The sequence below is a fragment of the Podarcis vaucheri genome (assembly GCF_965113315.1).
Source record: "Podarcis vaucheri genome assembly, chromosome: 6".
Taxonomy (NCBI): Eukaryota; Metazoa; Chordata; class Lepidosauria; order Squamata; family Lacertidae; genus Podarcis; species Podarcis vaucheri.
In genome coordinates, this window is record NC_138764.1 from 68,977,575 (window position 1) to 69,002,622 (window position 25,048).

The 25,048-nt window shown below is 42.2% G+C and overlaps 1 pseudogene across 1 annotated transcript; it reads left to right on the top strand.

Annotated features, from left to right (window-relative positions):
• The first annotated feature begins 13,006 nt into the window (after nucleotides 1-13,006).
• LOC309534876 (large ribosomal subunit protein uL30 pseudogene) lies at nucleotides 13,007-13,822 on the top strand (annotated as a pseudogene). Its single transcript has one exon. The product of its transcript is annotated as a large ribosomal subunit protein uL30 pseudogene (transcript).
• Nucleotides 13,823-25,048: the final 11,226 nt, after the last annotated feature.

Here is a 25,048-nt window from a genome sequence, read left to right on the forward strand (position 1 = left end):
AATTGGAGGTCATTGAGTGTAACATCTCCTGTAGCTTGATCAGGTTTTAAAGTATTTAATGTTTTTCTCTCTTTTTTGAAACTGGAGGTAGAACTCTTCCACAGGGCATAATATCATTTAGCCTTAATAAGGATCCAAGGGAATATATACTCTTTGATCGAGCCTTTTATGATGTGAGGGATGCTACAAATGCTAAGTAACCTTCTCAGAGCAGGAAATGCTGTTCAGCTATAATGCTGCAAAACACGACTAAACAAAGCAAAACATGCTTCTATGTCAATGTTCTTTTCTTGTGATTGCAGATTAAGGATGATGTGGAGTATCTCAAGCTAGCACCAGAGGGCTAGTTTCTCAGCTGTTTGGGCTGCTCATTACCTTTATGACTGGGTGGCAGTGATTTTTTTGGGGGGAGGGACTTAGTCCATTCATTGCCCTGACAGGGTGCTCTTTTCCCTGCAGAATGGTTCTCATGATATCCTATCATTTGCTCCTCAGCTTCCACTCCCAGTTCCTTTTTGATAATATTCTCAGCAGCAACCCTGGCTACTCAGGCACTTGTGACTTGGACTGTGACTCCCCCTGGTTCCCCCAGTTCAGAAAGCTTTACTAGCTTCATTGACATGGGCTTTTTTGTGGCAGACTTGCACAACTTGTGATCCACCAAGCCAATGTAGTCTGTGCCACCGGGTAGGCGCTTAAGAAGCACCCTGGTTTGTCATTACCAAGGATGGCAAGGCTACAAATGGCTTATTTTTAATATTGTGTTTTAATTGTTGTTCCCCACCCTGAGACCTCGGGGTGAAAACCAGGTAATAAATGTGTCACAATCCTAATCCTAATGGATATATACTACCTCCACAATGTTTTCTGTGGAGCACTCCCTAATCCCCCCACATTATTGTTTTAGAAAAAAACATTTTCTTTTATTTCATTTTTTTTTTATTTCATAAAATTCATATTCTGCTTGACGAAAAAATAAACCTCCAAGTGGTTTGTTCCTTTGCTAGGGATGGGGGAGAAATTCGATTCAGTTCCCATTTCAAACTGAATCTATCAAGCTCTCAGTTTCTGAAACACAACCATCCTTCAAAATTCATGCTTATCTGAATTTTGCAATGCAGTTCTCCAACCAATCAATGCATACAGAAATGCTTATATTAGGGGACAGTGTGCGTAAAAATGAACACAGTGGTATTGACACACAATCAGGAGAAATTGCTTGCAAAAATGTGTACATTAGTCAAAACTGCATACAATCATATTGCTAACATGCTGAAGAATTCTCACGATTTCTTTTTTAAATCACAAGTAGCTGCGGAAATGTGGAGACCTGAATCTAAGATTTAACTAATGAGAAATTGAGAAAACTGAAACTGACACATCCTTCCATCCCTAGTTCCTTCTGTTTTCCTAACAGTTCCTCTGAACCTTCTCTGTAGTAGTACTTCCTGTGGGATCATGACCCCTCCAAGCCGTTGTAATTGCTTCACATAATGGTAAGTGATTTCTTTGGCTCTGTCCTGCTCATCATGCATTTTCAGCCAGACACACCATCACAGTGAGAACAGGCTGTCCAGTGCTTGCTGCCTTTACTCTGAAGTCCTGTTTCCGAGATTGCATTGGAGCCACTCTACAGTGATGACAGTTTTACTTACAAACGGACTTCATCATGTGGACAAAGCAGGCTGTCATTATCAAGATGTTAAATGGCTTTCCCATGTCAGACCTGCTCCAAACCTAGGAGTAAACAGTGTGATGAATGGCTTCTCATTTATTTGTTCCTTTGCCAAACAGCGCCCATCATTTCCATGCAGGAATGGCTGCGTCATACTGCAAAGAAATTTAATTTCATGAGTCAGACTGCCAGACTGAGCCAGATGGGACTGTGCTAGCATAGAAGGCTGGCAAATAATTTAGATCCATCTAACTTATATATTTATCATAACCTCACCATTGAGTTGAACATAGTAAAGTAGCACTGCTGGTCATCTTCAGAGCAGATAGAGATAGGCTCCATGCCATGAAGGTGGCATGCTGAGTCATTCTTAACATCTACTGTAGGTATTTGCTTATGCCTCCATGTTCAGGTCACCTTGCCCAGTTCTGTATTAAAAGAGAGGATGCGAGCCAGTAAATGAAAACCAACTGATATGTTGTTGGTCAGAGTTCAGTTGCAATTGAATCATGTGCTGAAGTGCCTCAGTCTGAACACCGCACTCTCTGTTTCAACAAAGCCATCATTTCAACATAATTAGCTCATGTAAAATCATAGCTCTCACTATGCCTCTTATCTTGCCACTTCCACAGGGCCAGCTCTATCATGAGGGAAAATTTATTTTTTATTCACTTTATATCCTGACCTGGACTGAAATGGAGCATCAGTAGCATTAGTCAAGGGAGAGGGTGCATTTGAACATGGCAGGGCACAAATTCTTGGTCACCGGCCCACAAAGCCATCCATCCATTTATTCAACCACATGGCTTCTGCATAGTTTGATGAGAAGACCCCAAATAGTACTTTGACTGGGCTGCTATGAGCCCTCTGAGGGCAGCAAGATGGGCACTAGCCATGAGAGCTGAGTTAGTTATTCCCCCTGTTAATTTTGTGCTTCTATTTTATAGCATTAAGTGTGGTTGTGTGGTTTCACTGCACTACTGAATTATATGTTGCCTTTGTCCTATTTGCATTTCTTTGATAGTTTAACTGTGTTTCCCATATATAATGCTGTGTGCAACTGTGTTTCCCATATATAATGCTGTGTGCTGTAAAAGAAACAAATTCTTCCTTCCTTTTAAATACATCATCCAAATTAAAACCAACTAGAGGGACTGAAGTTTTTTCATTGCGTCCACTAGAGATGATGAAAGATAAACCTTTAGAGTTAACTGGTGTGTTTTAAAAGTAACCATTCATCAGATCTATATTGTTCATATTGGGTTCTTCAATAATCTGTATTCGAATTGGGACTGGTGCTGTTTAACTTATTTAGAAATGATGTGCAGACAGAGAACAGTGAGGTATGAAAATCTGCGATTGATATAAAACTATTTTGGATGATAAAAATCTTAGCAGCATCACAGGGGACACCTTTACACAGAATACAGATGAAATTCTGTCACACACTTGAGTACCACCATTTTCAGATGTCAAGGTGAAATTCAGTGCCAAGTTTAAACTCTAGAAGAGAAGATTGCACCTCTCCCTCCTCAGAAGATACTGAAACAGGCCTCTGTTGGTATATAGCAGGGGTGAGGAATATTTTGTGCCCCAAAGGCCATGTTCCTTTCTGGGCGACCTTGCAAGAGACACATGCCAGTGGTGGACATGGCCAGAGGCAAAGGTGGGTGGAGGAACAAATGTAAATTTTACAGCAAGCCTCTTTTTATCCTTTCTCCTGACTAGCAAGACTGATTATTAGAGTTCTTGGAAACATTCTGAGTCATTACTAGACCTCATAGGCACATCACAGCTTGACAAAAACATGAAGTAGGGTCAGTGAGGAATGTGGGCTAAGGAGAGTTCTGAGGGCCAGGTAGAGAGCCACATTGTGTCCTTAGGCATGGGGTCCCCTGGTTATGGTTTGAAGTAGTCCTACTCTCTGGCATCCATTGGTGCCTGTTATGCTGTTGCTATACAGAGTCCTAGTTGCATATCAGGCTTTTTCCTGCAGCCTCCAGTGTCTTCTCTCCCTGCCCCACTTTACCACCATTCAGTTGCTCCAGATCTTTTTGCTATCTCCTTGGGAAACAGATGCCACCCAAAGAAGCTTGTGACCACCAAATAAAAGAAGGGGCCATTTGACTAGCTGAGGTTTATTCATCAACAACAGGTTTTCAGCAATCCGAGCTTCCCACAACTCATACCTCTCTGCCGGAGACAGTTGACTCAACTGGCTTCAAGTGCCTTCCAAGGCCAGATATACGCCAAGCCTGCCCCCACTTCCTGCTGGTCTTCCTTTGTTCTATTTGCCTGCTCCGCCTCCTACTTCTTGGAGACTCAGGTGCAGCCAATTCATCCTCCTCTGGAGTTGAATCCAACCCTCTACTACCACCTGCATCCTGCTCCTTCATCTCTATGCTGCTGTAAAAACTTACAGGCAGCAATCCAGAGCGAGAAGGGCTTACCTCACTTTCGTGGTGTGAATGAACCAAGTTCCTGTTTTCCTCTGCCTCTTCCTCCCCCTCTGCAGAGTCCTCTCTGCCGGCCATGTCTCTGACATACTCTGGGCCAATACTTATCCATTTCAGTCTCTGAAGGAATCTTTCCCACTCTTGTAGACTTATAATGATTAACAGTGCACTAGATGGAGAAGAAGTGTGACAGCAACCCCATTTTCCCCTTTCTCTTCCTGAAGAGAATGACAGTGTTTTCTTTCTTTCTTTCTTTCTTTCTTCTTTCCTTGCATTTCTAAAAAAGTTGCATAGGTTTTTAGTTTTTTTTAAAAAAACTGTGGAGGTTAGTTTCGCTAAGGAACAACTGTGTTTCCCTGATAATTTTAGAAGCATACATTTACGCAAGGCTTCATTAAGCTTTTCAAGGTATGTTATGATTACAGAGCGCTACATAAATATAGGCTGCATCTAATCATATTTGCACTGATAAATATTAACTATTATGTTTTAAACAGCATAAAGAACATTTGTGTCTGCCACAACCAGTTTATTTTCCACATAGCTGGGATCTATTGTGCTATGCAAGCTCCAGCTTGTGAAATCCAAGGAAGCTTTGCAGAGGATATGTGCGTGGTTCTGTCAAAGAGGATTCAGATTCTGCCACTGATATACAGCAAAATGTAAAATAATTATAAGGAAGTGATCTTAAAAGTGTGAGGTGTTTATCTTTTACTTTCTTTGAGTACCCCATAGAGTTAAAAAAAGCTGCTTACAGAGAGGTTCTAACATGTGAATAGTGTTTTGAGACAAGAACCTGTACTCTTTGACAGGGCAGAAAATATTTTTCAATTATATTGCTAACCTAGCTAACAGCACCCTCTAGTGCACAGTCCAATATGTTTACTCTTCCAAAGCCATCTGGGCCTTCTGCACTAATGAACTTCCTGTACTTAAACTGTCAAGACAAATAAATTTATTTGACTATCTGCCGTTGTGATGATTTCTGTTCAGCAATATTATTGTTTATGACTATTGTCAGTAAAAGAGGACAAAAAAGAGCGGGAGGGCTTTCAGAGGATAAAACTTCTGCTGGGGTTTTGTTTTCATGTTTGTGCCTGTATCCTTCTGGGGCTGTGATTCATGTGCCCAGGACCTATTGCAGATGGAACACTTCAGAAAATTAGATAAACATATTCACTGTGCATTAAAATCAAATAAGAAGAGACTGCAGGAAAAAACTAAATTTCCCCACAAGTAAGCTGTTTTCTAGACTTAATTTTCAGAAATCGTTCTCTACTATGCCAATTCCATTTAATCTAGCAAGTGGGAACCTGGTTTAATTGGGCCATCACTTCACACAATTCCTTTGTTTTTCTGAGCTGACAGTGCTGCGCAGGTATGGGTATAGGGGTTTAAACTATTTACTGACAGTTTTACTGAGTTTTACTGACAGTTGTACAGGGTTAACAATTGACTGAGAATTTCAGGCACAGTGAAAATAAATCCCCATTAAACCAAAGTCTGGAATGAAATGATAATATTCAGGGCTTTTTCCCCCTCCCCCAGCTGGAGCTCACTGAGTTCAGTTCTGGCACCTCTTAGGTGGGCACTATTGTCATTGTAAGAGAATGAGGAAGAAGTTCATTGTGAGCTCCATCACCTCTTTTTCTAGAAAATAGCACTAATTATCTACAAAACTCATTCCCACCTAGCAATCCCCTCAACCTTCCACCCTCTTCTCTCTGACAAAATTCCCATAATCACCCCATCTATTATTCAAGTCTCCTCTGACTTGCTTTTACATTTCATATTTCAAGCAATCGCCTCCCACTAAACACAAACCTCAAATATGGTTCAGCACAAAAGATAACAGAAGCAAAGTATATTGAGGAAGTAATGATAAACAGGGAGACATTTATTTATTCTTACTGTGAAGCAATGGGAGCAGCTTCCCTCTTACAGCTACCAAGGCATTAACTCAGGTTTTGTAACATCAGATTTATATTGTACAAATATAGGTGAGTTACATCTTGCTCTGTCCCCCCCCCCATTTGCAGCGTATCTCCTTTGATCCTTACAGGCCAAGGTGTAGTGGGTCGAAACTGAGGAGATCAGGCAGATTCTCATACAATCAATTTAATTACAAAGAGAATCCCATACTATTCTGCTTTGTTTACAGGACTGATATGCCACCCTTTCATGTGAAAAGAAGCGGAACAAAACAAGCACCCCACCTTCCACAATAACTTCCAAACAGTTCAGTGCAGAGTGTGTCCAAACTCCAGCTGGGCAGTGGCATGGCATGGCAGAGGAGAAGAAGGAGGAGGAGGAGGAGGAGTTTGGATTTGATATCCCACTTTATCACTCCCCTTCAGGAGTCTCACAGCGGCTAACATTCTCCTTTCCCTTCCTCCCCCACAACAAACACTCTGTGAGGTGAGTGATGCTGAGAGACTTCAGAGAAGTGTGACTAGCCCAAGGTCACCCAGCAGCTGCATGTGGAGGAGTGAGGATTACAAGTCTGCTGCTCTTAACGACTACACCACACTGGCTCCCAGAGGAGAATAGCCACCACCACATGCACTGTTCCATTGCTCTAACCACTAAAGCTAGTGTAGTGATCATGCAGGGATAGGGCCCAATACTGTCAGGTGATGGCAGTGACCACAGAACATCCCGAGCTGGCTCAGCCCCCAGAATGCCCTGATTTGGGGCTTTCCGTTGACATATTGACGTCCCCACTCGCATTCCTCTCAGGTGAAGGAGCTTGTGAGAAGTTCTGGGGCAATGCTCTCTCTGCCTTTTCAGATGCTCTAGAGTGGGCATCAATTCACATGCCCTTCCCCTACTATGATTTTGATACTGGTTTTGCTTAGTTCGAATTCTGTTGTTTTAATGGTATGATCTGGAATACATATTGGTTTTAAGGTACTGTTTTAAATTGTATTGTAATTTGTTTAAATTTGTTATTTGCTCAAAATGGTTTGTTTTTTTTAGTTGTAACTGTAAGTATGTGTCTCATCCTAAAGGTTTCACCATACCTTTACCATGCCAGACTGACAGAATCCATAGAGGACCATGGGTTGTATCTCATACTTCACTAGGGCAAGCCAATGATGATTGATTGTCACTTGGCCCAGATATGGTCCATGGGCTTTTCTACATCTTCCTCTTCCTTGACTTCTTCCTCTGGCATTGTCACTGTAGCATGTAAACACTGAGTCCAAACCCCATGGGAAATGCCTCCGTGCTAATATGGCCTAGCCCTGCTGCCATGGCAACACCTGTGAGATATACCATGGCAGACTTCTTCACACCCACCCACAAAACCATAAGGGAGACCAAATTTCCCCAACCCTTGCCAAGCATAGTACAGTGTCCCTGGTAAGAACTGAAGGATCTTGTTCATTTCCTCAGTTCAGTCAGGCTTTGCCTTTGAGCTCACAGCTGTTTCTTCAGCAGTGAAGCAGTGCAGCCTGAGAGTTTAAATGAAAGTGGAAAGCTCTACCTCTTCTTGGCTGTCAGCTATATGCATGTGCTCCACACTCCTGAGTAGCACCAGGTCTTTGTTGGCACTTTGCTGGCAGCCATGATGTTCCTGCCTGGCTTTCCATCTCATCTGTTTCTGAGGTCCGGGGGAATGACAGAAGGCTGGGTTGAAGTACCAGGCAGGAAACTGTTGTGGAGATCTACAGACCTGGGGCAGGAGTGCGAGGATTGCACAGCTCTTCTTGGTTGTGTAGATATCTTCTGTGGGATCCTGCTCCCACTCCTCCAAGGAGACTTGAGGTTCCAGATCTGAACAGGATTGAACTGCTTTGCTGGGTCAGACCAAAGGCCTAACCCATTTACTACAGTGTCCAATCAGATGCCTATCAGAAACCCCAAACCAGCATATGTGGGTTTTGCAGTAGCAAAGAAAGGGGGAAAAAAACACCCTAAAAATAAAGGAACTGACCTACTGCTACTGCTAATGCTAATGGTGAGCCCCAGCCCAGGGAAACAATAGGAGAATTTCCCCTTCCCCTGGACAAATTCTGTGAAGTGGTCCACACAAAATGTATCTGCCATCAATTATGGTAGGCAATTACCATATTTATACAAGAGCCTATTTAATGCAAAGCCCAAACATATGCAGGAGATCCATGTACTCATCTACGCAAGAAGCCATTGAAATGGAGATAAGTGCTTTAAAGAGAACGTATGCAAACAGAAAAAGCATCGTGCATGCTGAAAACACTCTTGTAAATGCACAAAATCCCAAGAAGTCAAGTTAAATTACCCCCCACCCCAAGAAAGAAAGGCCAAACTTGTATGAAAATCCCTAGCTCAAACAATATGTAAATATCATTTAAAGAAAAAGAAGCAAGCAAGTTTATATAGTTCTTGCAAATCCTGGTGCTTCTATTTTCCTCATCGTGCTCTATGTGGACAGTGTGTGTGTGTGTGTGTGTGTGTGTGTGTGTGTGTGTATTTTTGCATGTGTATTGCTGGTTTGGTTTGATTGGAATGGATAGACTTGGTGAGTATGGGCAGATGAATGCATAAATAGATATGACTTTTATCAAGCAAAGAAGTATTTTAGAAGCTGAAAGTTTCAATGTGATTAGATCATGAATTATTCTAAGGAAATGGAGCAGAAAAAAATAAAATGAAAAACAAAACGTACTATTTCTCATTTTTATTTTAATGAAAAATATGTTGAATCAATACCATTACTAAACTCCTGAGCCTTCCCCTTCCTTGTTTTATAGATTTTATGTGGCACATACAGAGATAAAGGAACCCACTTCCCCGTTCTAAGTCACTGTTCATTTGTTCCCTGCTATGAAGGCTATAATAGTGATAATTTAAAATCCAGCCTTATCGACACTTCTACATATGCTTAATTTAGATTCATATAAGTGGCTAAGCTGAGGTCAGTGAAACTGCTCGTGGGGTGAAAGACAAACATATGTGGTGTATTAAATGAAAAAGTTTAGAAATCATGAGTTATGCATGCTAATCATACAATTTTATCACTCCCTCCTCCTCCCTCCTTAATGCTCATATTGGTTTCTTAGATGCTTGGATGTACTACAGCCACATCCTGAATTGTGACATTTGCTTCTTGTTCAACAAAGCTAAATATTTGTTCCTTCCTCATGACTAAAAGTCTATGATATATACCTGCTTCTTCTCTATATCAGTTTCCACAGGCAAAACCAGTGCTCTTCATCATTCCTCCTCTTATGAAAAGCCATTGTGTGTAAAATGCCACTATGTACCCTTCATAAGGACCCCACCTGGAAGTTAAGCTCATGTAAGAGATGTTTGACATGGGATCAGAGTGTTTTCCTCACGGATTGCAGTGGTACAGGGGAAAGTATCCTTTTTTTATTGCAAATTGTTGTATATGAACAAATTTGTGGGAATAGGTGCCAAAAGAAGCCATGAAAATGCCCTCAATGCAGCAACAATTTCATGCACGTTGGTCCTTATTTTGACTAGTTGCACACTCTTGGATAGTTCTTTTATATTAGTTTTAATTTGTTGAAAACCATTTGCTAGCTGCTTTTGCAATACTTAAAAGTTACAAAGTGGTCCTATGTTACGTTGCTGCCAGGAGCTGTGTGCATCTTCTTCATGTGCCAAAGTAACAAACTACATAGGCTGGGCAAAAAGTCATATAAAGAGCTTCCTGGATATGATGTGTTTTTGCATTCTTGCTTATTCTTTGTCAGTCTTTTCCTTCAATTTTGATCTCCTCTTTGGTCCTGACTTCTGGTGTCTCCCATGGTCCCAGGCTTCTCCTGGTTCAGTTCAGACTGCTACCCACAACCAAGCCCTGACAAATGCAGTCTTGTGCGTTTAGTAGCTCTGTGTAGTGGACCACTTGTACATGCATTATAAATTATGAGATTCAAGTGTCTTCTTCCATGAAAGGAGATACACAAAAATTAGAAATAATTCACTGTGCTTGGCCCTTGGCCTCTTTATCCATTGTTGGGTCCTCATAAAATGTACATAAATATGAAGAGTTTGGAAGGGTCGGAGGAGAAAGCCTTCAGGATGCTGATTGGTAGACTAAGAAACAGTTCCTCATCTGGGAGAACAAGGTGGTCACTAGAAGCTGACCAGATGCACAAAAAGTAATGTATTAGCTACTGATCATAGATTGTAAAAACAAACAAACAAACAAACAAACAAATCTCTAGTACATTTCTGGAGTCACTAATGCTCCAATGGTTTACTTCCTTACCTGGGAGTAAGCCCCATTGAACTCAGTGAGGTTTAGTTCCGAGCAGGCATGTATAGGTTGCACTATCAATCTTTCCCAATAAGCATCATTAGCACAGACTTGTGGAGCTTTCTCATTCCTTAGACTTTGATGCATCATATTATCTTGAGTTCCACATAGAGGTAAATTCCCTTCCCCTTTGCAGAATACCTGCATTGGTCTACCTGTGTTGTGCCACCTGGACTCAACAATGATCAGATTAATATGTATGCATAAATATTTGTTTAATATACATGTGGATAAATGCTTTCAAAGCGGTTGTAAGAGGATGCACCATAAGGAAACCAGAGATGTGAATAAGACTATGCCACCCCATCCCCCACCCCACCCATGGTCAAATGGCAGACAAATGCAGAGAAGTACTGCATATTACTTTGTCCCCACAACACATCCCAGACCTCTGCTATGAAGATACACTTGAGTGAGTCGTTGGATGCTAGGCAAGCTATAGGGGTTAGTTTGTGCAGCTCTGTTAGCAGGAATTCCGCCTATTATTTGTCAAGTTAACATCCACAGGCAAGATGGATTTCTCCTGTAAGTCAGACCTGCCCACAAGGTGAGTAATGCACAGCCATTTACATGAGTGTGATAATTTGTGTGCCACACACCCTAGTAAACCTTGCAGAATGTCAATTTCCTTCACCAGTGTCAGCACATATAACCACATATAACTCTGGAGTATTTGAATGATACACCCCCCTCTAACATCTTGTAAGTAATATTTTTATTCTTCTTTCCTGTTTGAAGAAAGCAAGAAAACCTCTGTTTGGATGGATGATGAAAATGATACAATACGGTGATAAATTTTGCTACTTGTATCATTACTGTCATATTAATGTTACATGTAAGAAGGATTAAGTCAATAGAAGCAATTACTAGTACAACTTCAAACTTCATTTTGCATGTTTTGTGTTTTTGGAGAGTGTTGCATGCATATCATTGATTCCTATCAGCTTTCTACCAAGCTATGGTAGCTGATGCGATCTAGTGATGCATGGATTTCCCCTGTGTCAGGAGCTGCTGACCACTGTCCCATCACTGCAGCTTCTCAATGAAATGACAGCAGCGGCTGTCAGCTGTAGGGGGGGGATATACCACAGGTTAATTGCATCCTGAGCTCTATGGGGTGGAAGAGTGGGATATCAAATCCAAATAAATAATAATAATAATATAAATAATTCCTTCAGGCGTGGTTGCGAAAGAAAAAACCACATTTCTTCACAATGCTACATAGGAAGAGAGGAGGAAGGGATTGAGAGGCCCTGAGAACTTCTCCCTCCCTGCTGATGTCAATGCAGCAATCTTTGCAGTAGCATGCATGTTCCACTTGAAACCGATTTTTCAGTGGGATGTCCTCTTCAAATCTTCATGCTCAAAGGAACTGGTGCACTAGGGGACAATGCAGGTGTGGCTTGTGTGTTTCCCTGCCTCTTTACAGAGGGCTTCAGATACTGCCATTATCAGTCCATTCATTCCAGCATTTTCTCTATTGCCCTATAAGAAGTCTTCTTCTTTTTCCAACCTGGGATGTGGCAATGGTTGAATTTTAAAACACAATGATCACACTAGCCTGGCGCATAGCTGTTGTGTTCATTCACGGTTTCTTCTTTGCAGCTTTTGCACTTGTTGTGGCTTCCTTCTTCAGCATGTCCAAAGCTACCCAGGAGCATCCATTGCATTAAACACGAGGCAGAAATGATCCAGACATTTGCGTGACCAGGCGGCGACAGCCCCAGCCCCCATGGATCACAAGGAAGGAATAAGGACTCTGACAGTGTTATATGGAATTAAAATTAGGCCACAACTTTATTAAACTTCCAAATGTAGGAAGACCTTGGCTTAGGCCTTGGGCATGTATCCCTCCCAGCCGGGGGAAACTGGGGCTCATCAGGGTAAATGGGATATGGGGGTGCTCTGCAGCCCAGTCCATATACCCGCAACACAGGGTAGTTCACTGATGACCTTTCAATGCATGGCCAGTGACACCCATATATATAACCCCTTTAAGAGGGGGACTCTGGAATTGCCACTACAGGAGGGTGAGTCACCACTTCATGTCCCCCCTCCCCATATAGGGAAGAAAAGACTAAAGGATTCTACCTATAGCTGTTGTGTTTTCATTCACAGTTTCTTCTTTGCAGCTTTTGCGCTTGTTGTGGCTTCCTTCTTCAGCGTGTCCAAAGCTATCCAGGAGCATCCATTGCATTAAACACGAGGCAGAAACGATACAGAAATTTATAATACGTTTTCTTCTCCTGAAATGCCAGGCCTCCTGGGTGCCACTTTGCCACGCTTGTGAGGGGTGGGAACCAACCTTTTCTTCTGAGTTCTTCCAGAAAGCACAGAAAGACAGAGGCTTGTAGCGAATGCATCCCTAAATAAGCTTCCTATTAGTGCAAGGATTCCCACTTGCCCAATGGGACTTCCTCCCTCCTGCCTTCACCCTCCCCAAATCTGCTCCAGAGGGTTGGGGGAAACCCCAGAACAGATTTGGGAGAGGGAGAAGCAGGACGTCCTATTGAGCAAGTGAGCACTGATGAGGTGCTTACTGAGCATTACACTGGATACAAAACAGGCCCAATTACAAAGCCAGCCAAGGGTACTTTTTCTGGCGGCGACCATGGCGGGTGAAGAAGCAAAGAAGTTGCCTTTGGTTCCCGAGAGCCTTTTGAAGAAACGGAAGGCTTTTGCTGATATGAAGGCCAAACGTCTAAAAAAGCTGTTGGTCCAAAAGAAGTTGCGAATTGCTGAACGAAAATTAATCTATAAAAGGGCTGAGTTATACCACAAAGAGTACAGGCAGATGTACCGGTGCGAAATTCGCATGGCCCGCATGGCTCGCAAAGCTGGCAATTACTATGTACCTGCTGAACCCAAACTGGCATTTGTGATCAGGATCAGAGGAATTAATGGCGTTAGTCCCAAGGTTTGCAAGGTACTGCAGCTTCTTCGCCTGCGTCAAATTTTCAATGGCGCATTTGTGAAACTCAACAAAGCATCCATTAACATGCTGAGGATTGTTGAACCTTACATTGCATGGGGTTACCCCAACTTGAAATCTGTGCATGAGTTGATCTACAAGCGTGGTTATGGGAAGATCAACAAGCAGCGCATTGCTTTGACAGATAACTCTCTCATCAAAAGATGCCTGGGAAAACACGGCATCATTTGCATGGAGGATCTGATCCATGAAATCTATACTGTTGGCAAAAACTTCAAAGCAGCAAACAACTTTCTCTGGCCATTCAAGCTGTCTTCTCCACGGGGTGGAATGAAGAAGAAAACTATTCACTTTGTAGAAGGTGGTGATGCAGGAAACAGGGAAGACCAGATTAACCGGCTCATAAGGAGGATGAATTAATGGGGCCTAGCAGATGACATCTCTATGCATTGTTAATAAAAAAAATCTTCTGTAAAAAACAAAAAAACAAAAAACAAAGCCAGCGAAGGGTAATTCACTCATCCAGAGAAGCGGACACGGAGCAATGGATCCAAACTACAAGAAAGAAGATTCCACCTAAACATTAGGAAGAACTTCCTGACAGTAAGAGCTGTTCGACAGTGGAATTTTCTGCCAAGGAGTGTGGTGGAGTCTCCTTCTTTGGAGCTCTTTAAGCAGAGGCTTGACAACCATATGTGAGGAGTGCTCTGATGGTGTTTCCTGCTTGGCAGGGGGTTGGACTCGATGGCCCTTGTGGTCTATTCCAACTCTATGATTCTATGATCACTAAGCTTCTACCACCATATAATCTTAAAGAAGCTACCATCTACTTTTGCATGTGCTCCGTTTTATACTGGAATAAATGAACAGTGAAGCAAACCTTTGAAGCCAGAAAGTGTCACAAATATATTTCCAATCCATCTGAGCTCCTAATAGCAGGCTAGGCTGGTTATCTCCTCCAAGGTCTGTAAGTGGTATATTCACTTACACTGCTGTCAGACGAAGGCCTTACATGCATTCTGTCTGTGTTATGGGAGCCATGCCTCTCACATCCAAGGCTAATGTAAGCTCTGACAACAGCTATGGATTTGTAATTGGCAGGGCACATCATCAACAACAGCTTCCTGGGTGACCGTCTGCAGCAGACAAGTGAAGCAGGAAAACTAAATTGGCTATCAGACTCCATTGGGTACAGCTAAGCAGAACACCTGTGAGACTCCCCCCTCCCCCCACCCACTTACTGTTTCACCAACTCACACACAGTCTCCTGTTGTTCTAAGAGCCATCAGAGCATATAATAAGAGTTTCAACCAGTTGGAACCTCCTGCCTGCAGCTGGCAAACTGTTTCCCTCCTGATATTCTTTTATAGAGTTTCTGGCCTTGAGATATAGAAGGGGACTTAGAAATGGAATCTCTGTGGATTTGCATACAAAGCATATCTTGATATTTTATGAACATCTAAGAATAAGTAACATTTTTTGAAATAGCGCACAAGTGGCATGTGTAATTACGTGGACATTTTGATGGTGTGTCCATCACAATAATGGCCAAGGACACAAGCTTGTTCATGGACAATTTATAGAAACTGCACGGTGCTACCACAACAGAGATTCTGGGTCCAAAGGGTAGGTAATAACTTTTGGGCAGTTGCCAATCCCCCTTTGGGGAGCAAGTGGGGGGTGCAGACGGTGGTGGGACAACTGTAAGTGTTCTGGGATGGCACTGATTATCTGGATCCACTTCAATCTGGGTTTAAGCCTGGTTTCAGAACCGAATAAGCCTTTATCATCCAGATGGATGACCTGTAGTGGGAGAGGAACAAGAGTGTGATCCTGCTACTCTTACTTGTTTTCTCTGCAGCTTTTGATATGATTGACCATGCCTTCTACACATATTCATATATCCTGTCCAGGCATAACGTGTAAACGCTACGATGGACAAAGACTGAGATCAGAATTCTTAGTACTCTCTAGGATACTAAACATACCCATATTCTTTACCTCCTTTCTTCCCAAGTATTACATCTATCGCCACCACTAAATGTTTGCTTTGTTATTGCTCCAGTGAGGCCAGAGAAGCAAAACAAACATCTCCTCTGATTTTTACACTCCCCAGATCTCTGTGAATTAGGTTAGACTGTGAGGTAGTCTGCTTGACCAAGACTCCCACAGTGGGCTCCCTAGCTGAGCAGGGATCTGGACCAAGGTCTCCACCGCTCATGTCCAGCCCTCTGCTACTCACAGTAACACAGTGACTCTTCTCAAGGGTCTCCTTTTCTAGAAAACATACGTTGGAATTTTCCCTAATCTCTTCCTTCCCTCCCCTTTTGTTTTCCATGCCCCCTCTCTGTTAAGGAGATTGACAGTTGCTTTCTGAGCATTTTAAATTTGAGGAATTCACAACCGGAGCCTCAATATTTAATGAATTGCTTTGACCTTTCAGTGCCAGCGAAATGTCTCCAGATGTTCCTGCGTTCATTACCATCGCTGCTTTCTTGGGATATAAGCACGGAAGTCAGCAATATGTGACATATTAAATACATAATCTGTTGTGACGTGCATCTAGATAGGTTCAGTGGATGGGAGGATCTTAGGAGCATTGTGCACTTTATTCTTTATTTAATTATTGAAATGCATTTTATCTATCTATTATCTATCTATCTATCTATCATCTATCTATCTATCTATCATCTATCTATCTATCTATCATCTTTCTATCTATCATCTATCTATCTATCATCTATCTATCTATCTACCTATCTATCATCTATCTATCTATCATCTATCTATCTATCTATCATCTTTCTATCTATCATCTATCTATCTATCATCTATCTATCTATCTATCTACCTATCTATCTATCTATCTATCTATCTATCTAATCTTTCTATCTATCATCTATCTATCTATCATCTATCTATCTATCTATCTATCATCTATCTATCTATCTATCTATCTATCTATCTATCTATCTATCTATCATCTATCTATCTATCTATCCATCTACTGGTGGAAAGTGCCAAGTATTTGTCACACAAGAAAGAGGTCCCCCTGGTTAACCATAGGACTGCTTCAATGGCATTTTGCCATCCTTTCCCAGCAATCGTTTGTAACAAGACTTGGCATGGCTTCTTCTTCCATCTGCTGCTCCTTGTAGTTCATCAGAGACTGCTCCAGAATGATCTCTGATTTGAGTTGGAGGCAGAGGACTCAGGAAGGCCACGGTGAACTATAGCTCAGAAGTTAGGGCACATAAGAAGAAATGCATATGGAATTGGATTCTAGAATGCTATAGCTCATGTGAGATTTTGGGAAAGGATCCACTGAATCTATGTCTTTTACCCACACAGCTCTATCATAGCATGGCAAGCAGCCTTTGCTATAAGAGGTTAGGTGAAACATTTCATACCATAATTTTCCACTCTCTATTTGTGTGATGATGTAGAAAATCCAAGCTGTACTCTGAAGTCTTGTTAGTGAAAGCTCGTTATTTTTACTCAACACCATGATTGTGTACAAAGAAGCATATATTCTGTAAACTGCAAACAGCCATTATTGGGGGTTTCTGGTGTGCTGGATTGCTCAGAAGCTGCATGTATAATTCTCTCTCTCTCTCTCTCTCTCTCTCTCCGGTGTAGCATTCTCATTTGACAAAATGTGTGCATCTTCATTACACAAGTACAGGCCTGGTTGATAATAGGAAATGGCTGCATGGTGGCCGCTGTCAGAGGCATGTCGGCGGGTTAGATGACGCATCGTGTCTGTTCATTGTTCTTTGTTCCTGTGCATAAGTAAACTGCAGCCTCCAGAGCTGTCAATCCGGTAAATTTCATCAGCAAAATATGACACTTCCCCCCTCCTTTAAGAATAAAGAAACCAATTATTTCTCGCCGTGTGGATCCCCTTTGCTGGAGCCAAATGAATGCTGTGTGAGCCTGTGCTTGATTACAGAATTGCTTTTGTATTCCATTTAAGATTGCTTCATCTCTTATCAGGGAGGTAGGAAGGCTCTGAATTGTGTCACCTTCTCATCTTTGCCAATAATGTCATAATTTGATATGGAAACTATGCATAACATTATATCCTTATTTGATTTTTAAAACATGCTTCAGCAGTCAGCTGAACTCCCACTAATGCATTTATCTGATTTCCTTCACTCCCTTTTTTTCTCTTCTAAAAGGGGAATATTTTGGAAAGAATATGCAGTCTTTGCACACACATGCACACACAGAGAAAGAGAGTTATGAGATATTCTATTTTCTCCATTTTAAAAGAGACTAAAGTTGTTGAATATTTTTTGAAGATCTCGAAAAAAATAACAAAATAGGCTGTTAATATAACTTGGAATAGCACAAAGACAACGTTACACTTTTCTTTTCCCTTTTTTTCTAGTCTAGAGCATGAAATATCTACAGTGGTGCTCTGCATCTCATATCTCCTCCTAAGCTTCTTTCTCACTGTTCCCATCAATGTGCTTCTGTACTCTTTCACATCTGTTCTCTCCAAACATTTGTTTATTATATTTATATCCTGCTTTTTCTCCAAGGAGTTCAAGGGGGTGCACATGGTTTCACCCTCCATTATTTAATCTCCAAAATAGTCCTGTGAGGTAGATTAGGCTGAGATACTGTGACTGGCCAAGGTCACCCAGTGAGCCTCACGGCTGAGTGGGGATTTTAACCCTGGTCTCCCAGGTCCTAACCCATCCCTCTGACCACTATACCACACAGGCTCTTCTTTGCTGTTGTGACTTCAGGCATGCTCACGGGGCCTGAGCTGAGGGACAAGATGGCATCCTCTCCCTACACCACAAACTGAAGCCGACTTCAACATTGGCGAAGGCAAGCCATTCCCCATTATAAGACTCAGGGGTATCCATTGGGCAAAATAGAGAAATGGCTGCAACATACGCCTATGGAATCAGATGCTTTGTGCTGTAGGTGCACCTAGTGGTAGACGGTGTGATCTGCCTCCTGCTGCATCTCTGCTGCATACTGGGATGGCCTGAGGAGGAGGCAGTGAGGCTGGAGTGGTTAAAAAGTGATGCCAAGTGTGCTGGATTGGCTCTGCTGACATGTTTGCATCATACCAGCCTTATCACCCCTCCTAGTCTCCATCCTAATATGTAGCAGAGATGCAGCTGGAGGGAGAGCAGGGCAGCCCCATCATGCTCTCTGCTAATGTATGTACTAAAGCTCAGCTTCCTAGTCATTTGTGTGGGAATGTTCTGGGGTGCAGGAGAGGATATATTGATTAATTATATCCTTATCCAACTTGTGCTAACAAGTTCCCAAAATATCAGCAGAGTTTATATACATTCCCCTTTAAGTACGCAACGGTAACGTGTGCACAGGTTCGCTAGAACCTCTATAATAATTACTCTGGTAATTTCCCCTTTGTTCCCTCTTAAAATACATGACACAACACAGTCTTCATAAAAGTATAAAAGAGTTTACTCACGATCTGTTCACAATATGATCCCAGACGGCAGACAGGCTTAAAAAGGTAAAATACACTTAGAATCTATCTTATAGGAAGATAGCCCTCTCCTCTCTTGGCTGAGAGCCAAGAGGGCATCCTGCTTCTTCGAAAGGTGATGGCAGAGAGAGAGAGATGGCTGCCTGCCCTGTGCTTTTGTCATTACCTGCACAGGTGAGGCCACACCCACCTCTGGTCACATGCGGAGGAAGTCCGTCCTCAGGAAGTTTACCTGCTTGCTGGACAGACATCCCTCCCCATGTTCTAACATGTACACTCTAGGAATGTTGTCATTGACTGCTCCTGTGTTTACATCCCACAATTTGTTCATTGTGACAAGCAATTAAGCTAGAGAGAGAGAGAGAGAGAGAGAGAGAGAGAGAGTTAGTTGTGTGTAGTAGTTAGAGAGTGTTGGACTTGGGAGACCAGGATTTGAATCCTCACTCAGCCATGAACCTCCTGGGTGACCTTGAGCCAGGCACTGTCTCTCAGTCTAACCTAACCCAGGGTGATCATGAGGATGAAATAGTCTATCCCATCTCCAGCACCTTGAACTCCTTGGAGGAAAGGTGAGATAAAAGTGCAACAGGTAATATACTAGACTGTATCCGTAAAGAAATCAACGTGTAAAGTGTGAAAATGCAGTATTAAAATGTATTTAAACACCCTCAAACTTCCAAGCATCATAGGGCAAGTCAGGTCAACGTGGTCAGCTGCTCCATATACAGAACGCAGCCAGCGCCATAAGCTTTGGGTTATGACAAAGTGAAATAAATGCAGGAGGGTAGTTCAGACAAGATCAATACTCATCAGAAGAAATGAAGTAAACCCTGAAGGAGGGACCAAGTGGCTGCTGGGATAAGATCCTTTTGAAAGCCGAAGTGACACAAAATGACAAGAGAGGTGGAGCAAGCAGGTGACATAAGGAAGATTACAGAATAAGCAAATGGCAATCGAACAGAGGGAGAGAGGAAAGAAACCTGCTTTGGGGAGAAAAAGTCAGCAAGGAGAGCAGTGAATGAATGCATTAAAATCAATGTTAAAAATCAAAGTTATGAAGGTTAACTCTCAAACTACATATTCCATTTCCTCTCCGAATGCCTGGCATAAATACCTCCATCTTAAAAGATTTTAGTCAATTCTAATTGTTCCCCTGTGTATTTTCCTTGCCTAGGTCCAGCTTTGCATGTATAATACACTGAAAGGAAAATTTTTCTCCCTCCTCCAAATAAATCCACAAGCACCCCTGAGGACTCTTTGAAAGACTTGGAAGAGGAGCTGCAGAAGTCAGAGAAAAGAATCTTGGGCTGTATTAGGAATGTGGCTTTTTAAGTCTTCCTTCCTTTGGACATTTGGATTTGTTCTGAAATCTCAGTGCATTCGTCCTTGCATGTTGCAGAAGTTTCCGAGCTATGTTTGGCGGGTGTGCTCAGTTCACAGCGAGAGCTGGTCACAGGTCATTTGGTCCTCACCACAGCATCTGCCAGACATCTGAGGGCTCCTGGGCTCATCTAATGAATATATATAGCAGGGAGGTGGCATTCTGGCAACAGATTCTCTCCCCTAGCAAACACACCCCTTTCACTGCATGTCTGAAAAACACAGTGCTGTGCTGAAAATGTCTCCTATGTTTTCCCCAAACCTTCCAGCAATTAATGAGAAAAGAAACTACACTGTAAAATTATGACAAAAGCAGAAAAAAGAAAATTTCAATGAAATTCTCATGGGTGGGGTGTGAGGCTTTTGTTGTGCGTCTCTTAGGCTTATTTTAGGCTTAAAACACAGCTACTTTGTTCTTTTCTCTCAGTTCAGATTGAAACTGATTTGAGGGGAAACACATCAAAACACAGTGGCTCCTTAAGAAATGACAGTATAGCTGTGGATTGTGGCAAGAGTTGTGCATACACTGCTTCTCAAATCAGCAGTTGGAGTATACTGAATGTAAAGTAAACAGGAGTGGGCACATAGGGTTACTGTCAATGGGGCCAAGGGGGTGTCTATTCTTTCATGCCACAAAAAAAATGTCAAGTGATCTGTACTTTGCAGCTTTCTGGGGTGCCTTCATTTCCTGAAAGCCTCATAACTTCCTCGCCCGGGCTTGAAGTTGATCACCTTCACTATATTGGAGCCTCTGTTGTATCTGCTACTTTCCCTACTTTCCCTGTAGTGATCAGCCTAACACATCTATTGGTTAGACACCCCTCCCCGCCCCAGCAACCCCTGACGTTAATTGCTAAGCTCCACCAGAGGTGAACAGTGTAGGGTAGATGGTTACAACAGCAGAATGGACTGTACTATTATGAATGCAATTATTGGATTCCACTAGCTGCAAACCACGTTGCAAATTCAGTTTTCAATCAGGTTGCCATATTATCTTTTAAATGCCATAATTGCCCTTTGTGTACTGAGAAAATAAACTGCCAGGTTTTATTACTCCACCAGCAGAAAGTTCAGGCATGAAGTTTGTTGGCTGCAGAGTCCACAGCAGGCAAAGCTGATGACATCATCGCAAATCAGAGTGTCTAGATGTGAAGAACAGGAAGTTTTGAGGGGGGGAAATGGAGCAAAAACAAAACAACAGGAGGGGGGATGGCTACAATCCTAAGCACATTTACCTGGGAGTAAGCCCCACTAAACATGTTTTTGTATTATTATTATTATTATTATTATTATTATTATTATTATTATCATCATCATCATCATTATTATTATTCTGAGTAAGTGCATATGATTCAGCTGTATGGAGAGCAGTGGGGGCATAGCGAACTATATTCCATAAGCCCTGGTTGCTCATCTTGGCCAGAGTGGAAGGTGAGGAGCAACCATTTTGTGTTTCCTTATTGCTTCTTCTCTCTCGCCGTCCCATAGGAAGGCATGAAGTACATGTAACAGTGAACCACATATCAGAATTGGCATATCAGTCTGGCGCTGTCTCTAGTGCCTTTCTGGCACCTTTTTTAACAAGACTTTTAAGTGGAGATTTGGCTTTTATCCCAGCCTGGATTTATATTGGATTTGAAATTGGTTTCAGCTATGAAATTGTTTTATTTATTTATTTTATATGAAGTTGTTTTAGTTTTGCTATGTGACATTGTTTTACATGTGTCTTCATTGGTAAATTGGTTTGAGGGTTGTTGTTTTTTTATGGGAAGTGATTCATAAATAGAAGGAAATACCGTATTTTTCGCTCTATAACACGCACCCGACCATAACACGCACATAGTTTTTAGAGGAGGAAAATCCGTAGGCATGCCACCCGTAGGCATTTCCTCCATAATACGCACAGACATTTCCCCTTACTTTCTAGGAGGAAAAAAGTGAGTGTTATGGTGTAAAAAATATGGTATATGAATGACACAAAGCTCTTGAGTTAGTTGCATTTCAGACTCCCAGATCACACCGTTTCCAGCCTCACCACTGACAACGGACTGCTGGTGGAAAGGAAAATCTCTGGAGAGCTCTGATGCCATCCAGGAAGAGCTTCTAGCAGAGACCTCCCTCTCTGTGGGCTAAGCTCCTTCTCCGCCAGCTGACTATGGCGTCCCCAGTGTCTTATGGTCTCTGGTCTGCCTTCCCAAGGACCGTAAGATTGCACCCTTGTTTCATTTCATTTCATAATGATTAGTAACCATTACAGAGGAGAGCATAAATCTATAGACTTAGAGTAAGAAAGGAAAAAAGGACTTATTTTCTTAATCCTATTTTGTGCTGCAAAATCAATTATTGATTAGCTATAACATATTTTTTAAATGTTTTAAAACATACTTGCCCTATATTTAGCCATAGATGATAGGAGCAAGGAAGGCCACTCAAGAAACAGATGCGTAATTACATTCCATGAATACAGGAAAACGGTAAGGAGCGCTTTGAGATTTAATTGACATTTAACAAGATAACTACAGCAAGTTAATTAGAAATTATCAGCTAAAAATAAGAATTAACTCCAAATAATCTTCTCTCTTGCTGCAATATTACTGTAGTGTCTTGTTATATGCCAGTGAAATGCCTAAATGATTTTTTCCATATCCTTTTTTTAAAAGAATTCATTTCCTTCAAACTAATTCCGGTATTATCAGTTCCTTATTTTGTTATAAAGTCACTGAGCTGATCTGCTTAGCAACAGATTAAGCCTTGTCTTCTTTCGTAAAATAAGATTTTCTTGCTTGTCCGTTGACATGTGAAGAATAAGAATCCTTGTAGAGCACATGTTGCATTCAGCATGGGGAGTCTTTCGCCCTATTTCCCAAACTGTGGTCTGTGGTGAGGTCAGGAGGGGATTTGAGGGCAGAAGCCCAGGGCCCCGCTCAGCAGAATAAGCAGAAAGCTTTCTGAATATTGACTTTTAAAGCAATGGTTCAGAACCTTTTCTGGCCAGTGGGCCAGATCTTCATCAGGTGCCCACGTGTCAATCACCTGATGTCATAACAATGTCAGATGACAATGCACTTTAAAGCCCTTTAAAGCTCTGGCTTCTGGAGATTTAAGGAACAACAAAGGCCTGCTTTCAGATCACCCATGCTGCTCTTTGAACCTCTGGTTTTCAGTTGATGAGAGAGGAACTGGCATGAACAGCGAACATAGAATCATAGAATCATAGAGTTGGAAGAGACCACAAGGGCCATCAAGTCCAACCCCCTGCCAAGCAGGAAACACCATCAGAGCACTCCTGACATATGGTTGTCAAGCCTCTGCTTAAAGACCTCCAAAGTAGGAGACTCCACCACACTCCTTGGCAGCAAATTCCACTGTCGAACAGCTCTTACTTATAGAATCAACCCCCAGTTGATGTCACACACATACCACTTTGGAGTGATGTCAGCTGACAGGTGGGTGTAGTTTACACACATAAATGGCATTGTGGACCAGATAGGACCCCCTGGACTGTCCACCATCATTGTCACACTCAGTTTGCACAGACAGCCATCAAACAGATCAAGGGAGGTGTGGAATGGTTCTCAGGTTCCATGCCCCACCGATTCTAAATTAAGAGGGTGAGGGAAACTCAAGGGCTCCTCAAATCCTAGAATAATGCCTAGTTCTCCTGTGCAACTTTGTTCCTGTTGCCAATTCTGTGACATTCTCAGCAAGCTTTATGCCTTCGCAGAGCTATAACCTGTGCCACTTTGTAAGTCTCGCAAATGACTTCTTGTAAAAGACAGCTCTCCCACTGCTCTGGAGTTCAATCCCACAGCCTGGATCGAAGCTTTGGGATGCTTTGATCATATTTCCTGTGGAAACCCTTTAAAAAGAAAATCAAGAAGGCATTTATTCAGGTTCCTATTTTTGCTTTTCACTTTTTCTTGGTCAGTGGATTAGTCAAGATTGATTTTTCTACATGACTGAGGGAGGCGTAAGGTTAAAAGATAAAGGGATGGATTCCTTTTAAAATGTAATTTAGCATTTTCTGGTATTAGCCCTAATATCAACACAAAATCACTTCAATTTTCCCAAAGCACCTGGGACCCAGTTTGCAGCTGCTGAGATGTGGGAAACACTTTCCTCTGGAAAATCAAACAGATCTGTGGGTTGTGTGTTAATGTCTGTATGTAATAGTCACATTCTGTCCTGTGGATTTGCAGCCTCTTAACTGGCTGAAGCAACAAGTAAAAACGTTCTTCTTCATTGGCTTAAAAACCAATGGGGCCTTAGAATTCCTTCTTTGGAAATATGGAAAAACATTGTTGGGGTGGTGGTGTCACGTGAAACATCCAGTCCCCGCCCTGCCACTGCCCACCTCCCAGGGCATATCAGAAGAAACTTTGCATGCTTATCAATGTACATGTATATTATACAGTGCCTCCATTCAAGGGGCATGCTGGACCACTTGGGTTCTGACGTCATGTGGTGATGCTCTAAGCATATATGTTGGAACACACAGCACATTCTGATGAGCAACAAATGTGCAGATAGTGACATGACCATCAGACAGATGCCTGGGAATGACCCCCACATGGCCCCCCACCCCCATTCATGCATTCTTTGAATGAAAGGGAAAGGAATCATGTGAATCCCCAATGAGTGGTCCTATTTGTGCTTTCTACCCAAGCTGAATCTGCTTTGATCAGATCATTTCTGAAAAAGCTAGGGATGCAGGTGGCGCAGTGGTCTAAACCACTGAGCCTCTTGGGCTTGTTGATCAGAAGGTCGGCAGTTTGAATCCCCGTGACGGGGTGAGCTCCCGTTGCTTGGTCCCAGCTCCTGCCAACCTAGCAGTTTGAAAGCACATCAAACTGCA